At 43.2% G+C, this 21942-nt stretch overlaps 1 protein-coding gene across 13 annotated transcripts in view; it reads left to right on the top strand.

Moving 5' to 3' along the window:
* Positions 1-4242: 4242 nt before the first annotated feature.
* Positions 4243-21942, top strand: part of REV1 (REV1 DNA directed polymerase) — an 89489-nt gene continuing 71789 nt past the window's right edge. For 3 of the 13 annotated variants that reach the window (XM_063713276.1, XM_063713277.1, XM_024241959.3), the window contains exon 1: positions 4258-4462. The gene's annotated coding sequence lies outside the window, so the exon portion shown is untranslated. 13 annotated transcript variants of the gene reach the window in all.

The following is a 21942-nucleotide window of genomic DNA, read 5'->3' as shown; positions in this document are numbered from 1 at the left end:
ATCCTTCTCTCACTCTGGCCCCTCATATCCTTGAACTTCTCTCTTCCATGACTTTGTCCTCCCTTGTATCTCAGCCACTAACTCCCTCTGCAATCTTGTCATTGCCACATGTAATGTAATGTTAATACCTGACTCCAAAGAGCCTTTCAAGCAACCTCCATGCCTGCCCTTCAGCCCCCATCCATTGATATCATCTTTCAGCAACCTCCACCTACCCCTGGCATGTGCTCTTTCTCCTTCAGCTTAAGTTCCACAATCAATCATTATGATTCCCCGCTTGCCTACACCCTCAACTTCCTTGCCCTCTTCTTGTTTCATTATATTGCTTTACAGACCCCCTACCCTGGTGAAATCTAGCCCCCTGCTTTCTCTAGGCTGCACCTGTACACCTGGACTATTGCAAGACCCCGTGACCACCTCTCAAACCCATTCTCCATGCCATCAGTCAGAGAGACTTTCAAAACTCACTTTATTGCTTAAAACCTTTCAAGGGTTCATTGCATCCTCACCATACAGTCAAAATGCAGTAAGATACTTTATAGGGCCTGATATGGTTTGACCCTGTGTCCCCACCCAAATCTCATCTTAAATTGTAATCCTCATGTCGAGGGAGGGACCTGTAATCCCCCCAACCATGCATGTCAAAGGAGGGAGGTGATTGGAACATGGAGGCGGTTTTCCCCATGCTGTTCTTGTGATAATGAGTGAGTTCTCACTAGATCTGATGGTTTTATAAGGGGATCTTCCTCCTTTGCTTTCTTTTCTCTCTCCCACCACCTTGTGAAGAAGGTGCCTGCTTCCCCTTCTGCCATGATTGTAAGTATCTTGAGGCCCCCCCAGCCATGTGGAACTGTGAGTCAATTAAACCTCAGTCCTTTATAAATTACTGAGACTCAGGGAAGTTCTTTACAGCAGCGTGAGAACAGACTAACACCGGGCCCTTCATGCGCTGGACCCTACTTGCCTCTTTTCAACATGGACCCTTCCCCACAGCCCACACCACTCTGCACTTTGCACTCTGCAGTTTCTAGAATGTTCCCTGTTCTCCCTCCTTTCTCTGCCTTTGCACATCTCGCTCCCTCTGGAAATGGCATTTCCTAACCAACTGGGCTAGTCTCTCAGACCTTACTGAGATGTCACATTTTTAGGAAGCCTCCCTGACACCTGTCCTGTGTGCTTCACAGATTGCCCTCAAGTAACAGCCCTGAGCCTGTACTGCAGGTACCTGTTTACTTGTTTGCCTCCTTCACTACACTGGGAGCTTTTTGGGGGCAGGCAATGTATTTTGTCCGCTGTTGACTCTACAGGGTCTGGCACAGGGACAGGTATATAGAATGTACACCATAACTAATTGTTGAATCATCCTAAAATTTGTGAACAGTGTTGCTTAAATACACATATATACACCTGTCCATGTATGTTTGAGAGTTCAGTCATACTGTCAAACATGATGGTATGTTTGAAAGGGTTCAGTCTTGGTGAACCAATTCCACTTCCAACTTCCTAAGTTTCTGTGGGTGTGAGATCATTCTCCCTTATTATTTCATCTTTCAGCGTAATGCACTGAATCCTTATTACAATCAGCACACTCTTTCCTATGGAGTAAATCACATGTTATTGTGCTACATCAGCCAAGAGACTTGAGTACAAACCTCTGTTTTTAATAGTTTCATGCTGTTTGTTTTTGGTATTTGAGAGACTAGATGTAAATGTTTCCAAGGAAAGTTTACTGCCAGATACAGAGGTGAAAGGACAGAAGTCATGTCCTTATCCATGGCTGTCCCTCCAAAGGTCACTGGTTGGCACTTTCATAGGCCTCTTGAGATGGCAGTAATGAAATGAATTTTAATGAGGTTCAGAAAACAGAAATAAGGTACAGTGCCCCAAATCACTGGGGGGTCCAGCGTGGCCATCTCTAGACCCCCAGAGTGGCCCAAAGTTCAGCCTGACTCCCCTTACATGAGAAAGATAATCCTATGAGAATAAATATAAATAGATAAATGGGTGAATAAATGTAGGTGCATGAAATTGAAACAAGAGAACTTCATTATGTGATGGCATAAAACAGAATATTCTAGAATGGACAAAAATAAAACTTTGGACTGGGTGAGGTGGCTCATGCCTGTAATCTTAGTGCTTTGGAACACCTAGGTGGGAGGTTCGCTTGGGACCAGGAGTTTGAGGTTACACTGAGCTATGATCTTGCCACTGCACTCCAGCCTGGACAACAGAGAAAGACCCTGTCACAAGGACGCTAGAATTTGTCCATAAATACATTTTTATTTATGTATTCCCCATCTCTCTTTTTATCCTATTTTATGTAGACAGCAACGTGATTTTTTCCCCTCCTTTACGGAGGCTGCCTACTAGTTTGCAGTTAATACCATTTTACTGTATTCTATAAAGGTACTGCCAAGGTCAGTTGGTTCAAGGTTTGTGTTTCTTCCTTGAGAAAAATACAGAAAGAAGAAGAAAAAAAAAGATCTTCGGTTTGAATACGAGAGTGGAAAATTGAAATACAATCGTGCAGGAATGCTGCCATTTAGACATTTAAAAAAAACAAAACAACAACAACCAAAACAAAACAAAAAAAAAACACTCACCCATAACAAGGGGTTACCACTGTTTTTCTGTAGCATCTCAGCAGATGACCTCCTGCTGTTGCAGTCGGCAACTGGTTGTGAGTCTGTTGAAATTATGGGCAGGCGCGGTGGCTCACGCCTGTAATCCTAGCACTTTAGGAGGCCAAGGCTGGTGGATTACCTGAGATCAGGAGTTCCAGACCAGCCTGGCCAACACGGTGAAACCCCCTCTCTACTAAAAATACAAAAATTAGCCAGGCATGGTGGCGCATGCCTGTAATCCCAGCTACTCGGGAGGCTGAGGCGGGAGAATCACTTGAACCCCGCAGGCAGAGGTTACAGTGAGCAGAGATCGCGCCATTGCACTCCAGCCTGGGCAAAAGAGCAAAACTCCGTCTCAAAAAACAGAAAAGAAAAAAAAGCAATTGCGCCATTTGTTTTAAATTATGACGTCTTTGAAAAGTATGCAATCTAAATTCGTTGGATTAGCGATGAGAATACTGAAGTTGAAGTGCATTTATAGAAGTCTATAAAATGGCAAAAACCGAAAGGGAAAGAAATGAGCTATTTGAGTATTCTGTCTTGCTAGTAAACAAGTTCCAATCAGTTTTCAAAAGAATACTGATTGTTTCCTAAGTACCTGCAAACTCCGAAGCATTTTAGGCAAGGGAATGAGGGGGAAAAAGTATCTTCATGTTTGTGCATTACAACAATAAAGACTATTATGTAACAATGTGGCGTCTTCAAAGCGACCCTGCCAAGAGGGAGAAAGTGGTCCTTATGGACGGACTGTTTTCTGCTAGAAGGCCCTCAATTAGAATTGTACTTACGCATACATAATATAGGATATTATTTTTATATTCGTAGAAAATTGCTTTCTCGGGTAACTCCAGTGCTGTACATGGGATGGGATACCGGCCCTCCGTCTACAAATACTCAGGTTCAATGCTGCGCGGGCACTCAAAGGACAAAAGATAGTGTCTGTGCCCTGCGGGAGCTGGCCACGAATCCCGAAAACGCCGTGGCGCAGGGCTCCTTCTCGCGAACCTGCGTGGGCCATGGTTCTCGGTTGCTCCCGACATAGGAAAATGTCAGTTCATGTGTGTCCCTTTCTCCACTAGATGTCACTGTAAATCAATTGCTTAAGGAGGGAACCCGGGTGTTTGGCGCATCTTCACACAGTACCGGGGTTTGAAGCCCGGTCAGTGCCTGCACTTGTGTCCTTCCCCACTGGGGAGCCCCAAGGCGGGGCAGGCGCGGGGACTCGCTGTGCACGGATCGGCGCGCTGTCCGAATGGCAACCGAGGCGCCGCGACCCGGGCAACGAAATGCGGGGGTGACCGGGGCAGGGCGGGCGGGCGGCGCAGTGCGAGGGCGGGCCCGCGCCGCGCTCCCCTCTGCCCAGCTAGCGAGACGGTCACGTGCCGCCCAGGCGCTGCCCCCTGCGGGCGGCTGCAGAACAAGAGGGCGGGGCCGGGGAGGGGATGAACACCGAGGCCGACGCCGGGCGCCGCGGTGCCACGCCCGAGGCTGGGGTCGCCCCGGCCCGGGAGGAGCAGAGCGCGTGCGCCGCGCGGCTGTGAGCGCCAGCGGGCCTGCGGAGGGGGCGTGGGCGGGGCCGGGGAGCGCGCGCGGGACGCTAGGGGGCGTGGCTGCGGCGCGCGCGCTAACCGGAGGGGGAGGGGCGGAGAGCTACCGCGGAGCGCGCGCGGGGTTGGTTGCCGCGAGCGTGGATCGCGGCGCTGCTCGGCGGTGGGGCTGACTTCCCCCGGCCCTCCTCCCTGGTTCTTGGCGAGGGCACTGGCGGCGGCGGGGCCGGGGTCCGCAAGGCCGGAGGAGGCGGCCGGGCCCGGGCATGGTGGTCTGGGGCAACGCGGAAGGTGAGCGACCCCCGGGCCGGCGGCGGGGTGGGGGAGGGGCGGGACCGGACACGCGTCGCCCGGAGGCGCAGCAGACCCGCCCGGCAGCGGCCAGAGCGCGGCCGGCCTGAGATGGCGCGGTGGAGGGGTGCGTCGCCCCGGCCCCAGCCCCAGCCCGCGGCCTGGGCTGTCCTCGGCGCCCTCCCCTCGCGCCCGCAGCCGCCGGGTTATGTAATGTGTGACCTCCCCTCCCCTTCCGTCATGGCGCGTCCGGCCCCGCGCCGCCGCCGGCCCCATGGCCGCCCCGCGCCGACCCCTGGCGCAGTGGCCTTTCCCTCCGCGCCCCCCGCATCCCGCCGGCCCGGTCAGACCGCGCCGCAAACTCCTTCCTCCTGCGCCAGCGCCTCGGCCGGCCATTCAGTTGCGCGCCATTCATTCACGCGCGCGTTCGGGCGTTCGTTCCACAAGCGTTTGTAGAATGTCGAGCCGGCCGAGCCGCCGCTCCCACCCGCACTCCAGCCACAGCGTTTCCCCGCACCCCGCCTTCGACGTCCCCGGTGCATCCCGGAACCGGTCGGAATGTCCGAAGGCGGTTGTTGCTCCCTTGTTTTTTCTTGCCGCTTGTCCGTTAGCTAAATACGCTGGGCGCCGTTCCCCAACTGTCCTTCCGAGCGCCCCTTGCCCACTTCTATACTGTTTCAGTGATGCCGCTCTGGGCGCACCGAGCCGCGCTGTGTTTCGCTGCTCTTCCTACCTATTCCCGGTTTGTAAAGAAATAATCTCACATAACACTTCTTAATGTACTCATCCGTAAAATAAATTGCAGATAATATACGTCTGCTAATTCTGTTTATCTGCACGTCTTCTCACGCCATGTACTAAGTAGAAATGGTTTCATTTAGGTGAAAATAATGCAGACTAGCACATAGCATAACAAGGGCTTGTAACTATTAAGGACTTTATGTAACAGTCCGTAATTCTGTGTATCTGTCTGGTCTTTCTGGACTTGGCACTTTAGTCTCCGAGAATAAGCCATTTCCTGTTTAGGTAGGGTAGGACCAACCATAACCTTGGTTCTTTCTATGGAGTGCTGTATGTAGCAAATCAGCCTGTGGGAACCATCTATCTGTCCACCAGCCTTTCACACATATCCTTGGGTTTGCCCGTGCAAGCACCAGTGCTGCGTATTGTTCCCTGCCTTCCTGTATTGGACACTTAAGAGCTCACCTAAAGTTCCTCTTCCAGGAATCATTCTCCAGTATACAAGGCTCTCTTCCATTCAATTCTTAGGCTGTTTGCGCCTTTTCCTGTGTTATGATTATCTTTTTAGCCCTGTCTTCTCTTATTTTGTAGGACCTTTGAGGTTAGAGTCTGTACCAAACTCCTATCTTTTGTTGTAGAACCTTAACCGCTATTTTATGGTAAACCGTACATATTTAATTCTTTTTGTAAAGATGGGAATTGCTCTTTTAGGATTAATTTCTAGGTCTCAAGTAGAACATAATTTTTAAAAAATAATGTGCTTGAATATATAAAATCACTACATTTCCAATTTCCCACTCCCAACTTCAAAACTCTGATTCTACATAAGAGAATTAAAGAAACGTTGTCCTCACCAGCAACAAACTAGTCATTTTTCATAAGAAGTTGCAGTGACTACATATAATATGTATTTGAAAGCACTTTCTTTGATAGCTGCTGTAGTGGAAAGACAGGAACTTCACAGTTACATGGAGGTTAGATTTCTGGCCCTGCAAATTGTTAGCTGGTGACTGTGGACAAGTTAAGTTACTAGTATCTCTGATTTTTTCTCGTTTGCAGAATGAAGATACCATTTCCCACCTTGGGTAGCTGAGGATTAAATCAGTTCTTAAACGTGAGACATCTAGTGACACCATGGTACTCAGGAGGTGCTCAGTAAATACATATTCCCTTTGGTATACCTGTTTATTGCAGTTCACAATCTAGAATGAGCCAGGATGTGCTAGAGACAAAGCATGAGAGGAAAGGTAATCAGAAGAGGTGACAGGTACCTCTCGTCTCCAAATAAATGAGCAACTCCTACACTAAAGGGCATTGTGGCTCTTTCTGCTTTTCAAGAATGTATGGGCGTGTATATGTGGCGTATTACTAATCATAGGGTATATTAAACAGAACATTTAAAAATGAAAAGTTTTTTTTCTGTTACTGTAATAGCACCAACTGAAGCGTTAACATGGACCTTAAAAAATAATCTTATGTTTTTCCAAAGGCAAGTCAGGAGACGAGACGGGAAAAGGGATATTAACAAGGCTCTTTAGAGGCAATTAGGTTGCAGGCTCTTCTGTTAGCATCTACTTATAAACAGTACATGAATCCTAGTCTAAGTTCCATTGTCTCTTGGTTGGACTGTTGCTATAGTGCCTTTACTGGTTTCTTTATTTCTCTTGCTCCCTGACTGTTCCCTAGGGATTCACCTTGACAACCAAAGGGATCTTTTTAAAAATGTAAATCAGATTGTCACTTTCTTGCTTAGTGTCCTCCAAAAGCTTCCTGTTAACACTTATATTTGAATCTTATTCGCTTAGCACGTCCCATCAGGGCATAGCATGATTTGGCAGCTGCCAGCTTCTAACGTTACCTCTTACTAGGTGACTGACTTTCAGCAACCTACCCCAGTCCCATAGTCATTTTGTCGGTTCTTGAACAAAGTGTTTCTTCCTTAGGATGTTATACTTACTATTCTTTTAGCTGGACCACCCCTTCCTCTAGTGGTCAGGGCTCTTCATGTCTTGTGTTTCTGCTCAAATGTCATCGCCTCAGGCCTTTTCTAATTCTAAAATAGGAACCAACCCCTTCCTTTATAATCTTTTATTGTTTATTCTCTTTTTCTCCATAGCATTTATTACTAGGTGAAGATAAACTGGTTTTTTTTTTTTTCCACGTATTTAGTTATTTCCCCCCTTAGACTTGTTTGCTGCCAGCCCTCTTCTCAACGAGAGAGCAGAGGCCTTGTCTCACTTGTACACAGCTTTATCCCCAGTGCTTAGAACTGTGCCTGGTACATAGTAGGCTGTCAGTAAAACTTGTTGAGTAAGTGAATAGTATAGTTGATTTAAATATTTGTTCTGGAATCAGACAGCTTGGGTCAGAATTCTCTGGCTCCTACCATTTACTGATTGAGACTGTGGGCAAGTTAATAACTTGGTGGTGCCTCAGTTCTGCTCATCTGTAGGATGACTGTAATAATACCTACCTCACAGGATTATGGTGAGTAATAATTGAGTTAATATATGTAAAGTGCTTAGAACAGGGTAATTTTTTTTTTTTTTTTTTTTTTTTTTGAGACAGAGTCTCGCTCTGTCGCCCACGCTGGAGTGCAGTGGCACCATCTCGGCTCACTGCAAGCTCCACCTCCCGGGTTCACACCATTCTCCTGCCTCAGCCTCCCGAGCAGCTGGGACTGCAGGCGCCCGCCACCACACCCGGCTAATTTTTTGTATTTTTAGTAGAGACGGGGTTTCACCTTGTTAGCCAGGATGGTCTCGATCTCCTGACCTCGTGATCCACCGGCCTCGGCCTCCCAAAGTGCTGGGATTACAGGTGTGAGCCACCGCGCCCGGCCCAGAGCAGGATAATTTTAAACCTTCTAAGAACTATTTGAAATTAGCTTGTTCACTTAGGATTTTGTATTTTGGCATGAGATAAAGGTGGATTAATTGAATTTTTTTCTTTTTTAAAATTTTTTGACACAGGGTCTTGCTCTGTTGCCCAAGCTGGAATGCAGTGGTGTGATCATGGCTCACTGCAGCCTCAACCTCCTGGGCTCAAGCCAGCCTCCTGCCTCAGGCGCTCGAGTAGCTGGCACTACAGGCATGTGCCACCATGCCTGGCTAGTTTTTTAATGTTTTGTAAAGATGGGGTCCTACTGTGTTGCCCAGGCTGGTCTCAAACTCTTGGGCTACAGTGATCCTCCTGCCTCATCCTCCCAAAATGGTGGGATTACAAGTGTGAGCCACTGTGTCTGGCTAAATTTTATATTTATTACTTTGGTGCTGAATTTTTGTTAGCTACCAAAATTATAGTTATGGAACGCCTTTAAAAAATACATTTTGTGCTGTTGAGAATGGTGACTGGTGTTTGGTTTTAATGTGTAAGTCAGGTTTTTTATTCTTCAATCTGTAGAAGATGCTAAGAGTGATTATCTCAACAACTGCCTACCAGAGTGGCTTTTATAGAGTTCCCTTTGAAGTTCAGCTGGAGATCTGATTGTGGTGATGAAAGGACTTGCTAGAGGCTTCCTGTCTTCAGACAGGAAAGTCCTTGAAGATCCAGTTGAAATACGAGTCTTATAGTATTTGGGAAGGAAATTTTTATCATCTTTAGTTGTGTTCAGTTTCTCCCTTCTTTCACTGGGTTTTTCCCCTCAAATTATATTTGGTTATTAATTGGAACTTAAAGTAACCCAGCTGTGCTTTGTATCTTTCTGTTCTTTTCATAATATGATGTTTTTCTTTAGCAGATACAGAAATAGGAGAAGAAAGAATTGATGGAGACAGTGACTTTGTAATAATAGATACTTTCAGCTAATACAACTTGAATTATTCTCATAAACTAAGATTCTGCCTGTGGTAATTGAACTTGCATAATACCAGTTATTTTAAATTTACTTGTCCTTAGTAAAATGCTTCTTTGTAGGATTGTTATTTCATTTCTCAGTCTGAACTTTAACAAGTAATAGGATCCTAAACCCTAGGCCTAAATTTTTTTTTTTAAAAGTCAAAGGGCTGCTGCTTTGTGTAACATTTCTTCCAAAATTTAATAATTGTGAGTTATTATTTACTGTGTGCTAGGCTCTTTCCTAGGTGCAGTGTCTTAATTAATATCTACAGCTACCATATAAGGTTGGCACCATTATAAAGAAACAGATTTAGAGAGGTGTTGTTACTTGGCTGGTTACACAAGAAAGGAGGCAAGATTTCAGGCTAGTTCCCGAGGTCGTAACCAGTCTGCTGTGGGGCACCTTAAAAATGACGAGGTTTTTGTTTGGAAGCTTGCCGTTAAATTTATCACATTATTTGTGAGTGTGTGTTCTTAACTATTGGCAGCTTCATCATTATTTATGGCTAATTTTTTGGTTTTGTTTTTTTTTTTTAGATTTAACTACTACTACTACACTTAAGTGCCTGTCTGTATTATAAGTGTGAAATGTTTTAATAGGTTGATGACTTGCATCGTAATTAATGTTTTTCTCATTATATTTAAAAGTCATTAAAAATAAGTCAAAGAATCGTGTCTCGGTGCTTCAGCTTTGTAAATAGTTTGAAAAGGTTTTGCATATAATACATTAGATTTAAGAAAACATAAATGACAAGTTTGCTTAAGGCTAAATTGGAGATATCAAGTAAATATTTAGTAAAAGTTACTAGTGATGTGTTTCTGCTGATTATGGGGCAATTTTTTTTTAAAACTTCTATCTTAGGTTCTGGGGTACATGTGAATGTTTGTTATATAGATAAACTAGTGTCATGGGGGTTTGTTGTACAGATTGTTTCATCACTCAGGTATTAAGCCTGATACACAGTAGTTACTTTTTCTGCTTGTTTCCCTCCTCCCACCCTCCACGCTCAAGTAGACTCAGTGTCTGTTGCTCCCTTCTTTGCGTTCATGAGTTCTCATCATTTGGCTGCCACTTGCAAGTGAGAACATGTGGTGTTTGGTGTTCTGTTCGTGTGTTAGTTTGCTAAGGATAATAGCCTACATAAGCAGATCTTTACCTGGATCTCCTTAGTAAGGAGGAACACATAGGTGGGATGTTTTCACATAAATTTTAATGGTTTCTGACATTTCCTTGCAAGGCTTTTTTAATTTGTAAGAATATCTAAATTATGAGTTATTGGCTTCTCAACACCTGAGAATATCAGGGGTAGAAAGAATCTTACAGATTCCATAGGCAATGCCATTATATCTTACTGGAGGAAAGTGAGACCTCAAGAGTCATTTGCCTGCTAAAGAGGAGAAATAAGACGAGAGCCTCGGTTTTCCCCCCAAGGCCATTTTTTCCCCCTGCTTACACTAAACTGTTCCCTGCATTACTGAGGGAAAGACCAGCAACACTTAGTATCTCATATTCAAGAGGGTGGAAAATAAAACGATATGTTCTTGTAAAATTATGATTTAAAGTCTTGATTTTATCATTGGAACATAATAGAAAAAAATTTTGTTCTCTATTATAATGCAGTTGAAAATGATACTTTCTCATATAGGCAGGAGACTGCCTTATCCACATAGGATGCTTTGAGAAACCTTTTAAAGACTAGTCGGGTCCCATGGCTTTGTGCTTCAATTAAAATATTAGGTAGTGATGGGCAAAAAAAGTTGGTTGTGATGTGAGTAGTTCGTATTCAAACTCATATCCGATTAAGCAAAGTGTTGCTTACTGACCTCAGTCATTCCTGATCATACCCAAGGCTAAAATGAACTTTTTGGAGGTTTAGTCACAAAATAATGGCTGCATCTTACATTCTCTGAGCTCTATCATTTCTACATTTGCTATTTCTAGGAATGGACTTAATGCATTTTTATCTTTTAGGCACTGGTCTGGATTATGTAGTTGAAACTATTTAGATTTTTTGCTCTTTTAAATGGTTTTCATTAAGGTCTGTGTTTTACTCATAATAAATTCAATTTCTTGATGACTCCTTAGCTGTTTATTTTAAGCCTTTTTTTTTTTTTTAAAGCAGTTTAACCTGGACAGTTCTGAACTTTACAAATATTTTAACAATTTCTTCTTCAATATTTTAAGGAGTTTAACAAAAAAATTTTTTTTTTTTTTGAAATGGAGTTTTGCTCCTGTCGCCCAGGCTGGAGTGCTATGGCATGATCTTGGCTCACTGCAACCTCCTCCTCCTGGGTTCAAGCAATTGTCCTGCCTCAGCCTCCCAAGTGGTTGAGATTACAGGCACCTGCCACCACGCCCAGCTCAGTTTTGTATTTTTAGTAGAGATGGGGTTTCACCATGTTGGCCAGGCTGGTCTTGAACTCCTGACCTCAGGCGATCCTGTCTGCCTTGGCCTCCCAAAGTGTAAATTTTTTAATACAGATTTTTTTCCCATGATAATTTTCTCTGTGTCATTCCAATTTTAGTGTATGTGCAGCCGAAGCAAACACAACGTTTTGTATCTTAAAGAGTGCTTTTACCTAACTTTTTTCTCATTTGATTCTCTTAAGAGTCCTGGGAAGAGAAGTAAGGCAGCATATTCCTATTTTATAGCTGTAGTGTAATTTGGGCACCCGTTACCCAGAGTTAGATAAGGCATCTTAAGTTAAGGGTACAGTCTGCAAGACTCTCCTTACTTCGTATATTAGCTACAAACTCTAGGACTTGCAGGTTATCCACACTCTGACCAACTGGCTACAACTTTCGGAGTTCCCAATACACCTCACGTTTGATAATTTGGTAGAATGATTCACAGACCTCAGGAAAGTGCTGTTCTTGGAATTACAGTTAGGATACAAATCAGGACCAGCCAATTAAAGAGACACATAGAACAAGATCTGGGAGGGTCCCAAACATGGAGCTTCCATGTCCTCAGGACGTGTCATCCTTCCAGTACAGCAGTGAATGATTGCCGGCCAGGAAACCTCACTTACTCTACAGCATCTGGAGTTTTTATGGGAGTTTTATTACATAGGTATGATTGAACTCAGTCCCTGGTCCCCTTCTCCCTGGAGGTCAAGTTGTCAGGCTGATGTCAGGTTGCTCAAAGCCCCAACCCACTATTCACATGGCTGGCATTTCCAGCATGGCCAGGCCCCATCCTGAAACTAGGGGCCTACTGGGAGTCACCCTGTTAATAGAAACTCAGTTGTGGGCCAAGGAGGACCCATTATGGATTCATGGATAACAAAGACACTCCTATCAGTTGGGAGACTCCAAGAGTAGAGTTTTCCAGGAATCAGACAATGGCCAGTCAGATTTTTTTGTTTTTGTGTTTTTAGGGACAGGGTCTCACTGTGTCACAGTGGTGCTATCATAGCTCACTGTAGCCTCCAGCTTTCAGGCCAAAGTGATCCTCCTGCCTCAGCCTCCCCAGTAGCTAGGACTATAGGCACGCACCACCGCACCTGGCTAATTTAAATTTTTTGTGTGTGTGTGTAGGGATCTCCCCATGTTGCCCAGGCTGGTTTCAGACTCCTGGCCTCAAGTGATCCTCCTGCCTTGGCCTCCCAGAGTGCTGGTATACAGGCATGAGCCACTGTGCCTGGGCCTCAAATTCTTTATTACACAGTGCTGGCTAAAGAAGTGAGAACAGACACTTGTTCAGTTTATGACAGCTAAAACTAGTAGTAGTGATAGTAACCCAGTTACCTCTGTTGTATTAAAAATTGGAACAGGTTGCATTTGAATATGTATAGAAGGATTGCCTTCTGTTGAGAATTACTACATAACATTTTCTTTTATTGATACAATATAATTTAAAACTTGGGTTATTCACTTGAGTTTAGTTAAATGTTTTAATTACATAAATTTTGTAGCTTGGGTTATAAACTGTATACTTGATACTTTAAAGCTTAATAATTGGCTGTAAAAAGTCTGAATTTTGGTATTGCTCTTGAACTTGTACTTTTAGATGTACGTAATTATTCGTTAGTTATTTGGAAGAAGAAATTATGAAGTGAGATTTTTATGGGTAGGGTGGAGGCATTGATAATCTATTTGTGTTAGGGTTGTAAAATGTTTCAGTAACTTAATTGCTGTTTTGAATTTTAGCACTTGAGTCAAAGTTACTAACACTTCAAGTTTACTGTGTTGGAGGTTAATATTCTTTTGCATATTGTTTATGCCTAGTCTTATTTCAGATGGTCACTTGAAGATTATATTGAATTATCTTGGAACTCACTGTTTCTCAGAGATTATAGTGTGCTAAATTGTTACATTGAATAAGACTTCTGGTGTCTTGAAGAATGTAGCATGTTGTAGTGTTTTGTTTTTGTTTTTTTGAAAGTATATAATTTTAAATATATGATATTCTTGGTATAAGCAAGGGAAAATTCCAGAAGCAGTGACAACTTCTGCTCCCTTTATGTTTACTTGGAATTACATTTAATAGAAGCATTTGTGAGAAAACGGATTTGTGAATGCTGGAACTGATAGCAGGTCCAGAAAAGAAGAGTTTGACTATATTTTTGAATTGCAGTTGCTCTGAGGGATTTGCTTTTAGTTATGTGTCATTGTTTATGCCAGTTACCTTGTGAGTTCAGAGATCTAATGACTTGTATGGGTGGAATGCACAAGGTGAGGACTTCTGCTAAGATTTATAGGTTATGGTGTAGGCTAGGCTCAGGAGCCAGAAACTCTCCCACCCAATTTACACTTGCTTAAAACTTACAAAGTAAGGTTTAAACTTCTTAGTATGATATATTCAAGGCCTTCTGTTATATTTCTCCAGCTACCTTAGTTTGTCTACCTCTACATCTGGCCATGTTCCTACATACTGGTAAGTTCTAGAATGTTGTCCTAAACATCTTTTTGTATTTTTTATGAGGCAGGGTCTTGCTCTATAGTGTAGGCCTGAGTGCAGTGACGTGGTAATGGCTCGCTGCAGTCTTAACCTCCCAGGCTCAAGCAGTTCTCCCATCCCAGTCTCCCAAGTAGCTGTGACCACGAGTGTGCACCACCATGACTGGCTAATTAAAAACAAATTTTTTGTGGAGACAAGGGTCTCACTTCATTGCCCAGGCTGGTCTCGAATTCCTGGGCTTGAGCAGTCCTCCTGCCTTAACCCCGCAAAGTGCTGAGATACAGGTGTGAGCCACTGCACTCGGCCCTTTTATGTTTTTGATTATGAATTTTTCTGCTCCTGAAATCTTTGCCTTCATGTCACCCCTTCCCACCTACCTTCTTTCCGGTAAAATCCTACTGATTGTTCTTAGTTCAGATCTACCTCTCAGTGATGCTTTCTTGGGTGTCTTCTCGAACATGAGATTTATGGCTGTTTTCTCTGTGCATTTATTGCATTCCATTAGTGCCTATAATGCAGGACCTTGTATTATTATTATTATTTTTACTTTTTTGGTCTTGTTCTGTCTCCCAGGCCAAGTGCAGTGGTTCACTGCAGCCTTGACCTTCCAGGCTCAAGCAGTCCTCCCACCTCAGCCTCCTGACTACAGGTGTGTGCCACCATGCCTGGCTCTTTTTATTATTTTTATTTTTTTTGTAGAGATGAGGTCTTGCTATGTTGCTCAGGCTGGTCTCACGCAAGAGATCTTTCCTGCCTTGGCCTCCAAAAATGCTGGGATTACAGATCTCATATTATAGTTATATGCAAATCTCTGATAACCTTGGATTGTGGTTTATTCTCATTTTACTCACCTTGAAAACTATAGATTGTAGTAAATGCTAAGTGAATGGAGAAAAACCATTAGCTCAGACGTGGAATTTGGGGTAAGGGGAAGTGGAGGGGCAGGACAGGAGAGATTTTGTCACCCGTAATCTTTTTTTTTTTTTTTTTTTTTTTTGAGACAGTCTTGCTCTGTCACCGAGGCTGGAGTGCAGTGGCGTGATTTCGGCTGACTGCAGCCTCCGACTCCCTGGTTCAAGCAGTTCTCCTGCCTCAGCCCCCAAGTAGCTGGGACTACAGGGGAGTGCCACCACACCCGGCTAATTTTTTTATTTTTAGTAGAGACGGGATTTCACCATGTTGGCCAGTGTGGTCTCGATCTCCTGACCTCGTGATCCGCCCGCCTCGGTCTCCTAAAGTGCTGGGATTACAGGTATGAGCAACCGCGCCCAGCCTGTCACCTGCAATCTAATTAAAACCTTCACCTGGTGAATTGCATTACTCCTGATGTGAAATTCATTCTACTTAGGACACGTTGTAGCATCATTCTCTCTACTGTATATAACCTTTCCTGTTACCACTGAACTGTCCTTTTCTCTTTTATCACCACTATAGATATATTTTTAGGTATAGGCAAAACCAGTGGTTCTCAAAGTGTGTGCCGCAGTCCAGCAGCATCAACATTACCTGGGAACTTTTTAGAAATGCAAATTTCTAGCCCTGCCCTAGACTCACTGAATCAGAAACGTTGTTGGGGCCCACCCAGCATCTTGTGTTTTAACAGGCGCTGCGCTAGTGATTCTGATGCATGCTCACGCGTGAGAATTACTGCTTTAGATACATTTCCCTCTTCATTGATATTATTTCCTTTATTCTTCAGCTAAGTTCTGTTCCTGTTACTAGCTCTTTTACTGTAGCCTTTGGAATCCCTGATTTATTGCAACCTTGAACTTTTCTACAGATAATCATTTGGCTTTCCTGTGAGATTATACCATTTCTCCTTAGTGGAGATCAGTGGCTTCTTCCTCCTTCCTCTAGACTCTTAATTTTTATCATGTCATCTCCAGAACATTCTTTTGTGTTCCTTCGTAGCTTGATCCTGCTTATGGACATGCTGACTTTGAGATGTGTAGAACATCCTAGTGGAGATGCTTAATAAATGCATTTGGGCCACGTGGTTTGGAACACAGGAAAGCAGGAAAATTGAGGGGAAGGTGTTTGGAAAGTGGGTGATTTGGCTGCACTCTGGAAAACTAGAGAAGGCAGTTCTCTTTGGTACTTTCAATTTTTTATTTTTTTGAGACAGAGTCTCAGTGTTGGCCAGTGCAGTGGTGATGCACTCAGTGCCACTCAGTACCACTCAGAACTCTCAGTTCACTACTACCTCCACCTCCCGGGTTTAAGTGATCCTCCTGCCTCAGCCTCCCGAGTAGCTGGGACTACAGGTGTGCACCACCACGCTCGGCTAATTTTTGTATTTTTATAAAGATGGGATTTTGCCATTTTGGCCAGGCTGGTCTCGAACTCCTGACCTTAGGTGATCCACCTGCCTTGGCCTTCCAAAGTCTTGGGATTACAGGTGTGAGCCACTGTGCCTAGCCTCCTAGGTACTTTATTAAAACAGTGTCTCTACTTCTTTCCCTTTCTATGGAAATCTGTAATTGAAGGGAAGAAAAGCATTATTCGTTCTTTCAGGAAGCCCCCTTCAGTTTGTATTAACTATTGATTTTGTTAAATCAAGCATTTTTTTTGGTAGTTATGAATAACAAGAAGAATAAGAAAACTCTTTGTTATAGTGAATTGTTTGGGATAGATGCTTTCCTTTTAATCAGATCAGCCTCAAACTGGGACATACAATAAATGTTTGTTATACATTTGCAGGTTTAATATATCCAAATATTTTTTATACAGTACATCTTATTGTTTGTCTCTCTCTTTATCTTTAATTTATGTAGATACTGAATCAAAATCATATTAAAATGCTCAGATGGACTTATGCATTAGGGTACAGGCTAAGCTGCTGTAACAGGGACTTCAGAATACAATGGGACAAACAATATTTAAGTTTTTCTTTCTCCTGTAATAGTCCAGAGGTAGATAGGCAGTCCGTAGTGGGTGAGCACCTCAGTGTTTTAGGGGTTCCACATTTCTCTGTGTGCTTAGCCATTCCATAGGGTATTGTCCTTATTCCCGTGGTTGAAGCTGGGTTACCTCACAACTGCATCCCAGAAAAAGAAGTAAACAGCTTTCTTTAGGAATATGGCTCATATTTTTGTACACATCACTCTGCTCATACCTCCTTGGCCAGAACCTAGTCACATGGCCACCCCTTATTTTTAGAGGAGTCTGGGAAATGTAGTCTCTGGTTGCCCACTCTGCCTCCTGCTAAGAGGAGTGGGAGAAGTGTTCCATTACTAAAAGTAAGAAAGAAAAATGAATACTGGAGGACAGTGCCGTTTTGCCATCGTGGAGTTGGGGGTCCCAAGACCACCCTCACTTATGAGATCAACTGCAAGTTTGGGCATCCACACCATCCTTAGGTTAAATAATTGGCTAGAAGGGTTCAAAGGACTCCTGAAAGGGCTTTTACTTATGGTTGGATTTATTACAGTGAAAAGATACAGAATAAAATCAGCCAAGGGAAGAGGTGCATGGGGCACACAGAAGAGTCCGCTTACGAAACTTCCAGTTATCCTCTGCCAGCGAAGTTGTGGACAGTGCCAACTTCTGGCACTGATGTGTGTGACACTACTCGTGGAGATTGCCAATCAGGGAAGCTCACCCAAGCCTTGGTGTCCAGTATTTGTACTGGGACTTGGTCACTTAGATATGATTGACTGTTGGCATGGTTGACCTTTAGTTTTCAGCCCTTCAGGAGGTTGATAATACATGGCTCAAAGCCCTTCACCGTAAATCACAGTGCGAAACTATCTGGAGTGGCTCAAAGCCCCTAGGTAAACAAAAGCACTTAACAGGGTGGACATTATTATTATTATTATTTTTTTGACAGAGTCTTGCTCTGTCACCCAGCCTGGAGTGCAATGGTGCAATCTGGGCTCACTGCAACCTCCGCCTCCCGGGTTCAAGCAATTCTCCTGCCTCAGCTTCCTGAGTAGCTGGGATTACAGGCTTGTGCCACCATGCCCGGCTAATTTTTGTATTTTTAATAGAGACGGGGTTTCACCATGTTGGCCAGGCTGGTCTCGAACTCCTGACCTTGTGATCTGCCCGCCTTGGCCTCCTAAAGTGTTGGGATTACAGGCGTGAGTCACTGCTCCCATAAGGTGGACGTTCTAAGGGCTTAGAGGTTACCTCCCAGTCTCATCTTGGACCACGTGAGGTGGGGGAAAGAAAGGATTACCTCCCAGGAACCAAGGGCAAAGGCCAAATCTCTGTTTGGGTTAGGATTCTTACTGCACAGCCACATCTGTGGATAGGCACATCTTGTTTTTTGGCAAGCATAGAAAAAGTTACATAAAGTTGCATAGTATGTATGTGTTTGTTGAAAGCATTTTTAAAACTAGATGTGTAGAATCATATACATTTATTTGTTTATTTATTTTCATTTATTTATTTTTTTTGAGACGAACTGTCACTCTGTCGCCCAGGCTGGAGTGCAGTGGCATGATCTCAGCTTGCTGCAGCCTCCGCCTCTTAGGTTCAAGCAGTTCTCTGCCTCAGCTTCCGGAGTAGCTGGGATTATAGGCTCCCACCACCACTCCTGACTAATTTTTGTATTTTTTAGTAGAGATGGGGTTTCACCATGTTGGCCAGGCTGGTCTTGAACTCCTGACCTTGTGAACCACCCGCCTCGGCCTCCCAAAGTGCTGGGATTACAGGCATGAGCCACCATGCCCGGCCTATTTTTTTTTTTTTTGAGACAGAGTGTTGCTTTGTCACTCAGGCTGTAGTACAGTGGTGCAGTCTCAGCTCACTGCAATCTCTGCCTCCTGGGTTCAAGAGTAGAATCATGTACATTTAAAAAATTGCAAAAGATTCTAGAATTTGTCAGGTCTGTAAAAAGTAAAAGTAGATGTACCTCTTCAAAGACTTTCCTCCCCATCTGATTAGAAATAAATAGTAACTTCTCTTAGAAGCAAAATTTATTCAAAGACCTGTGCTCCTAAATATTTGCCCTGGCATGCTTATACTGGTCCAAGCAAGCATTAGGTCATATCCTGTTCTCTTCCTTATTTAAAAGTGTTTTTATCTTTCTCAGCATTCCACAAGTTACTTCCTCCTTCCTTTGTTCTCCTCTACCTTTGCCTCTTTTAAAAAGTTCTAAGTTGCTAGCCAGTCGGAACAAATATAGAATGTGAGGTTCTGTTCCAGCCAATGGAAACCGGACACAGCAGTAGGGTGGACGCATCAGGTTATAAATGACCCTGTCTCTTTTGTTCGTTGTACTCTCCTGGCAAAACTGCTGGCGAGTGTACCTTTTCTGCAGGAAATAAAAATGGCCTTACTAAATAAATTAAATTTATGTTCAAGTGTTGTTTCTTTATGGCACCAGGGAACAAGCATTTCAAACAGGTCCAACTCTTTCCACATACGGAAGAACTAAAATATGACTGATTATGACTTGCTTAAGTTCAGAGAACCGGTTAGCAACAAAGTTGATGTTGTCTTTGGATCTCTACTTCTTTTTTTTTTTTTTCTTTTTTGAAATGGAGTATCACTCTGTCGCCCAGGCTGGAGTGTAGTGGCGCAATCTCGGCTCATTTCAGCCTCCGCCTACCGCGTTCAAGTGATTGTCGTGCCTCAGCCTCCCAAGTAGCTGGGATTACAGGTTCCTGCTACCATGCCCGGCTGATTTTTTTCTTTTTAATGGAGACAGGGTTTCACCATGTTGGTCAGGCTGGTCTCAAACTTCTGATCTCATGTGATTCGCCTGCCTCAGCCTCCCAAAGTGCTGGGATTACAGGCGTGAGCCACTGCGCCCGACTTCTGCTTATCAATATGGACTAGTTGGGGTCTAGATGGAGCTTAATTGTAGGACCTGTTTTCTTCCTTAGTTTTGTTATATATATGGCTCTATTATGATCCAGACTGTTCCTAGATTACCTGGTGAAGAAGCATCTGTTTTGTTGAATTGTGTTAGGTTACTTCAGTTCAATAGGAGTGTTCTTAACTTTTTAGCAGTTCATATTGATACCATTATTATTTTTCCATTGAAGATTTGGGAACATAATTTTGTAGAAGATGAGTATGATTTTGGACCACAAGCCAGCAGTGCAGCCTTATAGAACTTTTTAGCTTCTCTATCCTAGAAGTCAACTATTGTGTGCAAAATAAATAGTACTTGGCTGACTTACTCTATGGATGAGTTGTAAAGATAAATGGTAGTTGTAAAGGGGTCTTGGAAAACTAAGGACACTTCAGAAGTGAAAGATATTAGTAGTAATGTGTTTAAATGTAAATAAATTAAATTTGAATGTTAAAAATTAAAGGAACGCTAAAAGGAAGGAAATATAAAGTGTCAGTTAATAGGTGAATTTTTTTAGGTGATGGGAATGTGGGTAATTCTTTCCTTTTCTGTTTTCTGTATTTTCCAATTTTCTGCAATAAACACGAATTGCTTTTATAAATAGAGCAAGAAAAACTATTTTTGAAAAGGAACACCTAGGAGGATTGCATACTGTACTTAGCATTAGAAAGCAGTGTATAAACACAAGTCAGTGATGAGGGAATAATAGAGAATGTCCCAAGAAAAGATGGAAAGATCATACTGACTTCAAGAAAAGGCTTATGTACCAAAACGTGTAATTTTTTCTGTGGAGAGTGCTGTGTGCTACTTCGATAGATTGAAGTTCTTTGAATTCTGTGTTTATCAAGATAGTATCTCATCTGGTACAGAAATTGTTTTATCGCAGCAGAAAAAATTAGCAACAGGAAAATGTTTCAGTATGCTGAAGGTGTAAAAAAACCACATAAAGTGGCAAAAATGGGTTTTATTAGGTTAGGAATAAAGCCTGATCTAAATATCTTAGACTTGTATATTTTTAAAAGATGTCTTAAATACATGAAAGACACGCAGCACTATACTTAGAATGTGAACTGTTGGCTTGGTTTAGAATCAGTCGCTAAAAGCAAGTACAGGTTTCCAGAGCCAGTACTTGTACTTCTGGGAAATTGTGCCCTTCACCTAGGTGTCTGAATTTTTTTCTTTTTTCTTTTCTTTTCTTTTTTCTTTTTTTTTTTTTTTTTTTTTTGAGACAGTCTCGCTCTGTCGCCCGGGCTGGAGTGCAGTGGCACGATCTTGGCTCACTGCAACCTCTGCCTCCTGGGTTCAAGTGATTCTCCTGCCTCAGCCTCCTGAGTAGCTGGGACTACAGGCATGCGCCACCACGCCCAGCTAATTTTTTTTTGTATTTTTGGAGACGGGGTTTCACCACGTTGGTCAGGCTGGTCTCAAACTCCTGACCTCAAATGATCTGCCCACCTCAGCCTCCCAAAGTACTGGGATTACAGGCATGAGCCACCAGGCCTGGCCTTTTGTTTTGTTTTATATACCTTGGTGAGAGTCCCTTCAAGATCAAAACCTGACTAGTTTGTGGGATGTGCTTGTCTGTAGTGCCTGTACAACTTCAGCAATTGTTTGAAAACTGTAGCCGTAGACAATGATGGTCTCTAAGGTTGAATCAAAACAAAATCCACAAACAGCTGTATTTTTATATCTAAATGTTACATAAAAAGCTGTTTCTGGTGTTAAAACTTTTACGATTAAAGGACAGAATAAGAGCACATTGGAGCAGACTGTTAACCAAAGTTTTTTTAGGGCATGCGTGCTAGCACTTTATATACTTAGTCACTCATAAAGGCAATACCTGGTTCTTGTAAATTCTACAGATGGCCTCCCACTACCGCCAATTCAACGTAAAAAACAAACAAAACATCCAGGTACTGCTGTACAGATTTCTTGAAGTAGCCTTTTTCCCAGCTTTGCACCCCACCTGAAGATCCTGTCCACTGCAGATTGCAGGTGCCTATGCAGTGTTTCCAGCTTCAGAAGTACTTTTTTAAAAAACTCTTTTCTTCTTAATTGTGGTATGATACATATAAAAGTTTACCATTTTAACTGTTCAGTCACATTAAGTACATTCACATTGTTTTGCAACCATCACCACCATCCATCTCCAGAACTCTTCACCTTGCCTGAGACTCTACCTGTTAAACAGT

This window comes from Pongo abelii, chromosome 12 (assembly GCF_028885655.2).
Source record: "Pongo abelii isolate AG06213 chromosome 12, NHGRI_mPonAbe1-v2.0_pri, whole genome shotgun sequence".
Classification (NCBI taxonomy): Eukaryota; Metazoa; Chordata; class Mammalia; order Primates; family Hominidae; genus Pongo; species Pongo abelii.
The sequence above is the reverse complement of the archived record's forward strand: the minus strand, read 5'-3'. Positions and strand labels throughout refer to the sequence as shown.